The 8,507-nt window shown below is 42.8% G+C and overlaps 2 long non-coding RNA genes across 2 annotated transcripts; both read right to left on the minus strand.

Annotated features, from left to right (window-relative positions):
- Positions 1-3,829: 3,829 nt before the first annotated feature.
- LOC142301420 (uncharacterized) lies at positions 3,830-4,596 on the minus strand. Its single transcript, XR_012752799.1, has 3 exons — positions 4,521-4,596; positions 4,263-4,358; positions 3,830-4,178 (listed from the first exon to the last, which is right to left on the minus strand). It is a non-coding gene; the product is annotated as an uncharacterized LOC142301420 (long non-coding RNA).
- A 242-nt stretch (positions 4,597-4,838) lies between these two features.
- LOC142301421 (uncharacterized) lies at positions 4,839-5,360 on the minus strand. Its single transcript, XR_012752800.1, has 3 exons — positions 5,319-5,360; positions 5,125-5,235; positions 4,839-5,036 (listed from the first exon to the last, which is right to left on the minus strand). It is a non-coding gene; the product is annotated as an uncharacterized LOC142301421 (long non-coding RNA).
- Positions 5,361-8,507: the final 3,147 nt, after the last annotated feature.

Below are 8,507 nucleotides of genomic sequence, written 5' to 3' on the forward strand. Positions count from 1 at the left end.
GGTACTGCGGCGCTATATCACACTGTGGACTGCTGGACACTGTGTGTGGCTACATTATACGGTGAGGAGTGGTATACAGACCTCCGTGATGTGAGGGAGTAAGTGCCTTTCATGTGACCGCTAGGACAGAAGAGTGAACCAGTGGTGTGTAGAAATCACGTGGTGAAAGGAGCCTAAAAGGAAGAAAAACAGATTAGTAAGTGCCTTACATGTGACCGCTAGGACAGAAGAGTGAACCAGTGGTGTGTAGAAATCACGTGGTGAAAGGAGCCTAAAAGGAAGAAAAACAGATTAGTAGGCATCTGACAGGGAAGAAAAAAAAAAACAAAAAAAAAAAAACAAAAAAAAAACAACCTTAAAATAGACAGGAGTACAAAGAATTAAAAAAACAACAACAAGTACCTTTTTAATTGCCATGGATCTAAATCTAAAATCACTTTCATATAATGATGTTATGTATTATATAGCTGTGAACATGTGGGTAGATAACACACAAAAACATACGAAACATAAAAATAGAGAGGTTTCTATGGACAGGAATCAAAGAGGACCACAGCCAGATCCTGAATGTATTAAGTGTATCACAGATGAACCTCATATTCTCGGTTCAACCCACGGGGTTCCAGAGTACCCAGTGTGAAAATCCAGAATGCTTCTCTTTCTTTGAGTCTGCGGACCCTATCACCGCCCCTGCGCATTAATGGAACATGCTCAATGACCTGGAATCTCAGTTGGGCTACTGTGTGATAGAAAGTGTCAAAGTGATGGGGGATGGGTAGTAAAAGCTGCTTACATCTAATGGTTGATTTGTGTTTACTTATGCGGTCTCGGATATGTTGGGTAGTCTCCCCAACATATCCGAGACCGCAAGGACACTTGATCAAGTACACCACATAAGAAGACTCACAAGTATGGTACCCTCTAATAGTAAAGTTTTTGCCAGTATGAGGATGTGTGAATTTATTGCCCTTGGTAAGATTATTACATTGAAGACAGTGTAGACATGGAAAATTACCAGTTTTGGGTGGTCCCAAGAAGGTCTGTCGTGGTGAAATGGACGACCCTATGTCGGCTCTAATCAGACTATCCCTCAAGTTCCTCGCTCGTTTGTGACAAAAAATCGGGAGCTTCCCGAACTCCTTGATGGAAGGGTAAGCCTTCTGTAACAATGGCCAATGTCTTGTAATGATCTCCTTAAAAAGTGGCGCAAAAGGGTGATATGTCTGGACACAATGGATTCGTGGGGTATTGGCACCATCATCGCGGGCACGGGTTGTACGGTTAAAGGCCACAGAGGAAGGGTAGCCTCGTGAGAGGAATTTCTCTCCCATCTCACGAAACCTAGATGATTGTGTCTGAGGGTCAGAAACGATCCTTTCCACTCTCTTATGCTGTGAAATGGGTAGTGATTTTTTGATGTGTGGAGGGTGGCAGCTTGAATACAGCAAGAGGCTGTTTTTGTCAGTGGGTTTGACGTATAGATCGGTTGTAATGGTCCCTTCAGAGGATAAGATGACGAGGGTGTCCAGAAAGTTGATTTGGAAGGGATCGCTGTGTACCGTGAAGGTAAGTCCCGGACGGGCGGAAGAGATATATTGATGAAAGGTGTCTAGAGATAGAGGATCACCTTGCCAAATTACGAAAATGTCATCAATATATCTCCTCCATCCAATGGCATGTTGTTTCCAAAGTGAGTGATTGTATACAAATGTATCCTCGAAATGCGCCATGTAGATATTTGCGTACGGGGGCGCTACGTTAGAACCCATTGCTGTACCACGTTGCTGCATATAAAACTGATCCTCGAAGAGGAAGAAGTTATTACCCAATACTAGTTGCAGAAGGTCAAGACAAAATGAGTGTTGTAGAGGGGACAATGACCCATAAAGTTCCAAAAACCAGTTGACGGCTTGGATGCCATCACTGTGTGCTATGCTTGTGTAGAGACTATCTACATCAAATGTTACCAGAAGACAGTTGGGGGGCAGAGAAGTGAAGGATCTGATGTGAGAAAGAAAATCGGACGTGTCCTTCAGGTATGACGGTATCACAGGAATTAGTGGTGTGAGAATTTTATCCAAGGAAATGGCCAATGGTGAAAGAATCGATTCGGTGGAGGCTACAATGGGTCGTCCGGGAGGTTGCTGTAAATTCTTGTGGATCTTAGGTAGAACATAGAAGACGGGTGTTACGGGGTTAGATTTGATAAGATACTCAGCCAGTCTCTTATCAATCGTACCTTGTGAGAAGTGGTAATCCACAATGTCCCTGATCCGATCACGTATTTGAGAAGTAGGGTCTCTAGGAACGGGCAAATAGGTAGAGCTGTCACGTAATTGCCTGTAAATCTCGGAAAGATAATATGTTTTGTCAAGAATGACAATAGAACCCCCTTTGTCGGCTGGTTTAATTACTATACTTTTATTATCTTTGAGTCCCCTGATGGCTTTGTCTTCCTCAGGAGTATTGTTATGTCTGATCTTATACTGACCCTTATCAATATCCTTCAAAATGCTATTCATGTCATTGGAGACCAGAGAAATATAGGTCTCAACGGGATGATATGATCTGGGGGGATGAAAGGTACTAGTGAGACTGAGTTTAAGATCCCTGAGACTGAATGTGCCAGAACCTTGACTTACATCCTCAGGGGTTGTGTCTCCCTCTGAGGAGGCAAAATGGGCTTTAAGACGAAGATTCCTGAAAAAGCGTCTCATCTCCTGATCTAACTGAAAGGGATTGAACTTAGGGGTAGGACAAAACGAGAGACCTCTTTGCAACACCTGTGACTCAATGGGTGAAAGATTATATGATGAGATGTTAAACACCAAGTTATCACCAATGTTATCATTTGCAATGGTCATACCTGAGATCGAGTCTGCATGCGAGGGAAGTGACCTGGTCTTCCTCTGGCTCCTCCTCGTTTTTCTCCTGGGGTGTGTCTGGCCTCTAAAAAACGATTGGATGACGTGGGATAGGAGTCACTGTCAGAACCAGAGGAGGCCGAGAATCTGTAAAAATTGGAGCGGCGGGGAGGATTAATGTCCTGTGAACGCCACCTGTAGACACGATCTTTGAGGTAATCCTCTTGGTCCCTGATGAACTTAGTTCGTTTGCGTTCTTGTAAGTTCTTCTGGAAGGCGTCAATAGACTCCTTAGTTTTCTGTCTCAGTCTGTCCCACTCGGCACTTGGTAAGGTGTTAGAAAATTGATCTTCAATGGATTTAATTTTGGGTTCCAACTCACTTATCTCTTTCTGGAGAAATTCAATGGTCAATATGATTACGTCCATCGAACATTTGTTTAAGATACTTTCATACTTGGTACAATACTCGGAGTTATCCGAAAATAAGGTGGGACGGAGGGGTACTCTTAGGCCTCTCGGGATTCTTTGTACTTTGTGGTACTCCGCTAATGTAGCGCAATGTAAATCCAGGGCTGTGTATCTCTTTAATTCCTTTTCATAGTCTCGAGCACGAATCTCTTCAGTAGGAACTGATAAAAACGTGCGTGGTGTGGTGACTCTGGAAAGAATATTGGTCACCTCTTCATTAGCATATGAAAAAGTATTGAAAGACATTGATGTGAAAAAACGCGGATTATAGGAGCCCAGGAAAAAATAAAGTCCAATAAATCGTATAGACCTGGCTCACTATATATATTCGGGTGCTCTGGAGAAACAATCAACTCAACTCCAAAATTATCCCCGGCACTCCAAGAAGAAAGAAAACAATGTCTGGGTATCTTTGATGTTTTTTATTGTGTAATAGTCTTATCTCAACGTTTCGGTCACACCTTGACCTTTATCAAGAGAATATATCAGACTATAAAGAAAACATAAAAACAAAATTAATACATAACACAAGAGATAATTACCAGGAGACACAGCTCCGGTCACTTATATACAATGTACAAAAAAGAACATGTAACACGCATTACAGTTGCAGGGTGAAAAAAGTACAAACATATGGGGTAATAGCATATATATACCCAGGGAGAAGATTAGGACATCATCCGAAGAAATTTGTGTGCAAACTGAAAGTTTATCATGCGTATGTATGAAGAGACGAACAAATGCACATACCTATGAGGCAGAGGAGTCAATATATGAACACTACTCGAAAAGGAGCGATACGAGTCACCACTCAAAAGGAGAGAATGATTGGTGCGTGTGAGCACTAGGTGAAAAAACAGGATAATCGTATTAAAAATCATGCAGTGAATCATGACATGTACACGACTATTGAGTGATTTGTGGGTACCTGTGACTAAACGATTGAAAGTCGGGGTCAGCCAGTCAAAGTCTTAAGGAAATCATGTAATGGTATATTACCAGGGTAGAAGATCACATGTCAAAGCTAGATATAAGTAAAAGAAGAGTGAAATGTAAAAGAAGAGAAAAGATTGTGGAAGGGGAGAGGGGAGGAGGGAGGGGGAGAGGGGAGGAGGGAGGGGAAGAGGGGGGGAAAAAAGTTCTCAGGGTAAGGAGAGATGTATAAGATATGTATAAGAAAAGGTACCTGTCCAATAGAGATAAAGAGTTTCAGTGGCTACCGTATAGGTACAGCGCCAATCTCATCCGGGAGGAGACAGCCTAATAGAGGAAGATGGAGTGAACATATCAGTAAGTGGAGAAACGTGTATGTAAGGATAATTATACTATGTTCACTACCTGTCAACCGGCGTGGGAAGGTGTACAAGATATAATATGTATCCGGAAACCAGTGAAACTGATCTGGAATTGGCACAAGTTATCCAGTGGGTAATGAAAGTCTCCTATACTTGCTTTAAAACATATAGCCCATAATGGCGCAGGTTAATATTCTATAAGAGAGAAAAAAATCTCTTTGAATAAGCAGTTCCACAAAATATGCAGCATAAGGTGAGGTAAAACCTCCATAGGAAATGACTCGCGCTTACTCACAATCTATAAACAGCCGTGAGGAGGAATTGTATAGGAGTCCTTGTTAAAGGTGGTAGTGGGATAGCAGGAGTTATCCTGATTGCCAATATCAGTGTCCTATATTCGTTGCGGACTTATGACATAAGAAACAAAGGTTAATGCAATGGTATGCCAACAATTTCTCAACCATAAGCAAAAATGGGTGAATCAAATAACAGTACCTCTGAAATGAAACAGCCTGTGTGAAGACAATGCCCTGTGCAGTAGGTTATTCCCAGGGGGGTTGCTTGGAAATGGAACGGTCAAAAAGACCCATGAGGAGCAAAGGGAACCTATAGTTATAGAGACATAGATTATGGGTGAGCGAAATGAGGAAGTCATGTTAGGGAAGCCCGATGTATGGGGTGATACAGACCTGTGTCCAGTGGAGAAAGTGGCTGGCTGCTGCGCTGGTCTGTGCACTAACGCTGTCTTAAATGCAGGGTTAAATGAGAAGATCAGCTGCAGGTGAAGCTGACTTCCTCCTTTGTTATGTCTTGCATAGGGACAGTAGTGGTGAGAATTGGTACTGCGGCGCTATATCACACTGTGGACTGCTGGACACTGTGTGTGGCTACATTATACGGTGAGGAGTGGTATACAGACCTCCGTGATGTGAGGGAGTAAGTGCCTTTCATGTGACCGCTAGGACAGAAGAGTGAACCAGTGGTGTGTAGAAATCACGTGGTGAAAGGAGCCTAAAAGGAAGAAAAACAGATTAGTAAGTGCCTTTCATGTGACCGCTAGGACAGAAGAGTGAACCAGTGGTGTGTAGAAATCACGTGGTGAAAGGAGCCTAAAAGGAAGAAAAACAGATTAGTAGGCATCTGACAGGGAAGAAAAACAAAAAAACAAAAAAAAACCCAAAAAAAAAAAAAACCTTAAAATAGACAGGAGTACAAAGAATTAAAAAAACAACAACAAGTACCTTTTTAATTGCCATGGATCTAAATCTAAAATCACTTTCATATAATGATGTTATGTATTATATAGCTGTGAACATGTGGGTAGATAACACACAAAAACATACGAAACATAAAAATAGAGAGGTTTCTATGGACAGGAATCAAAGAGGACCACAGCCAGATCCTGAATGTATTAAGTGTATCACAGATGAACCTCATATTCTCGGTTCAACCCACGGGGTTCCAGAGTACCCAGTGTGAAAATCCAGAATGCTTCTCTTTCTTTGAGTCTGCGGACCCTATCACCGCCCCTGCGCATTAATGGAACATGCTCAATGACCTGGAATCTCAGTTGGGCTACTGTGTGATGGAAAGTGTCAAAGTGATGGGGGATGGGTAGTAAAAGCTGCTTACATCTAATGGTTGATTTGTGTTTACTTATGCGGTCTCGGATATGTTGGGTAGTCTCCCCAACATATCCGAGACCGCAAGGACACTTGATCAAGTACACCACATAAGAAGACTCACAAGTATGGTACCCTCTAATAGTAAAGTTTTTGCCAGTATGAGGATGTGTGAATTTATTGCCCTTGGTAAGATTATTACATTGAAGACAGTGTAGACATGGAAAATTACCAGTTTTGGGTGGTCCCAAGAAGGTCTGTCGTGGTGAAATGGACGACCCTATGTCGGCTCTAATCAGACTATCCCTCAAGTTCCTCGCTCGTTTGTGACAAAAAATCGGGAGCTTCCCGAACTCCTTGATGGAAGGGTAAGCCTTCTGTAACAATGGCCAATGTCTTGTAATGATCTCCTTAAAAAGTGGCGCAAAAGGGTGATATGTCTGGACACAATGGATTCGTGGGGTATTGGCACCATCATCGCGGGCACGGGTTGTACGGTTAAAGGCCACAGAGGAAGGGTAGCCTCGTGAGAGGAATTTCTCTCCCATCTCACGAAACCTAGATGATTGTGTCTGAGGGTCAGAAACGATCCTTTCCACTCTCTTATGCTGTGAAATGGGTAGTGATTTTTTGATGTGTGGAGGGTGGCAGCTTGAATACAGCAAGAGGCTGTTTTTGTCAGTGGGTTTGACGTATAGATCGGTTGTAATGGTCCCTTCAGAGGATAAGATGACGAGGGTGTCCAGAAAGTTGATTTGGAAGGGATCGCTGTGTACCGTGAAGGTAAGTCCCGGACGGGCGGAAGAGATATATTGATGAAAGGTGTCTAGAGATAGAGGATCACCTTGCCAAATTACGAAAATGTCATCAATATATCTCCTCCATCCAATGGCATGTTGTTTCCAAAGTGAGTGATTGTATACAAATGTATCCTCGAAATGCGCCATGTAGATATTTGCGTACGGGGGCGCTACGTTAGAACCCATTGCTGTACCACGTTGCTGCATATAAAACTGATCCTCGAAGAGGAAGAAGTTATTACCCAATACTAGTTGCAGAAGGTCAAGACAAAATGAGTGTTGTAGAGGGGACAATGACCCATAAAGTTCCAAAAACCAGTTGACGGCTTGGATGCCATCACTGTGTGCTATGCTTGTGTAGAGACTATCTACATCAAATGTTACCAGAAGACAGTTGGGGGGCAGAGAAGTGAAGGATCTGATGTGAGAAAGAAAATCGGACGTGTCCTTCAGGTATGACGGTATCACAGGAATTAGTGGTGTGAGAATTTTATCCAAGGAAATGGCCAATGGTGAAAGAATCGATTCGGTGGAGGCTACAATGGGTCGTCCGGGAGGTTGCTGTAAATTCTTGTGGATCTTAGGTAGAACATAGAAGACGGGTGTTACGGGGTTAGATTTGATAAGATACTCAGCCAGTCTCTTATCAATCGTACCTTGTGAGAAGTGGTAATCCACAATGTCCCTGATCCGATCACGTATTTGAGAAGTAGGGTCTCTAGGAACGGGCAAATAGGTAGAGCTGTCACGTAATTGCCTGTAAATCTCGGAAAGATAATATGTTTTGTCAAGAATGACAATAGAACCCCCTTTGTCGGCTGGTTTAATTACTATACTTTTATTATCTTTGAGTCCCCTGATGGCTTTGTCTTCCTCAGGAGTATTGTTATGTCTGATCTTATACTGACCCTTATCAATATCCTTCAAAATGCTATTCATGTCATTGGAGACCAGAGAAATATAGGTCTCAACGGGATGATATGATCTGGGGGGATGAAAGGTACTAGTGAGACTGAGTTTAAGATCCCTGAGACTGAATGTGCCAGAACCTTGACTTACATCCTCAGGGGTTGTGTCTCCCTCTGAGGAGGCAAAATGGGCTTTAAGACGAAGATTCCTGAAAAAGCGTCTCATCTCCTGATCTAACTGAAAGGGATTGAACTTAGGGGTAGGACAAAACGAGAGACCTCTTTGCAACACCTGTGACTCAATGGGTGAAAGATTATATGATGAGATGTTAAACACCAAGTTATCACCAATGTTATCATTTGCAATGGTCATACCTGAGATCGAGTCTGCATGCGAGGGAAGTGACCTGGTCTTCCTCTGGCTCCTCCTCGTTTTTCTCCTGGGGTGTGTCTGGCCTCTAAAAAACGATTGGATGACGTGGGATAGGAGTCACTGTCAGAACCAGAGGAGGCCGAGAATCTGTAAAAATTGGAGCGGCGGGGAGGAT

The sequence above is a fragment of the Anomaloglossus baeobatrachus genome, chromosome 4 (assembly GCF_048569485.1).
Source record: "Anomaloglossus baeobatrachus isolate aAnoBae1 chromosome 4, aAnoBae1.hap1, whole genome shotgun sequence".
Lineage (NCBI taxonomy): Eukaryota > Metazoa > Chordata > Amphibia > Anura > Aromobatidae > Anomaloglossus > Anomaloglossus baeobatrachus.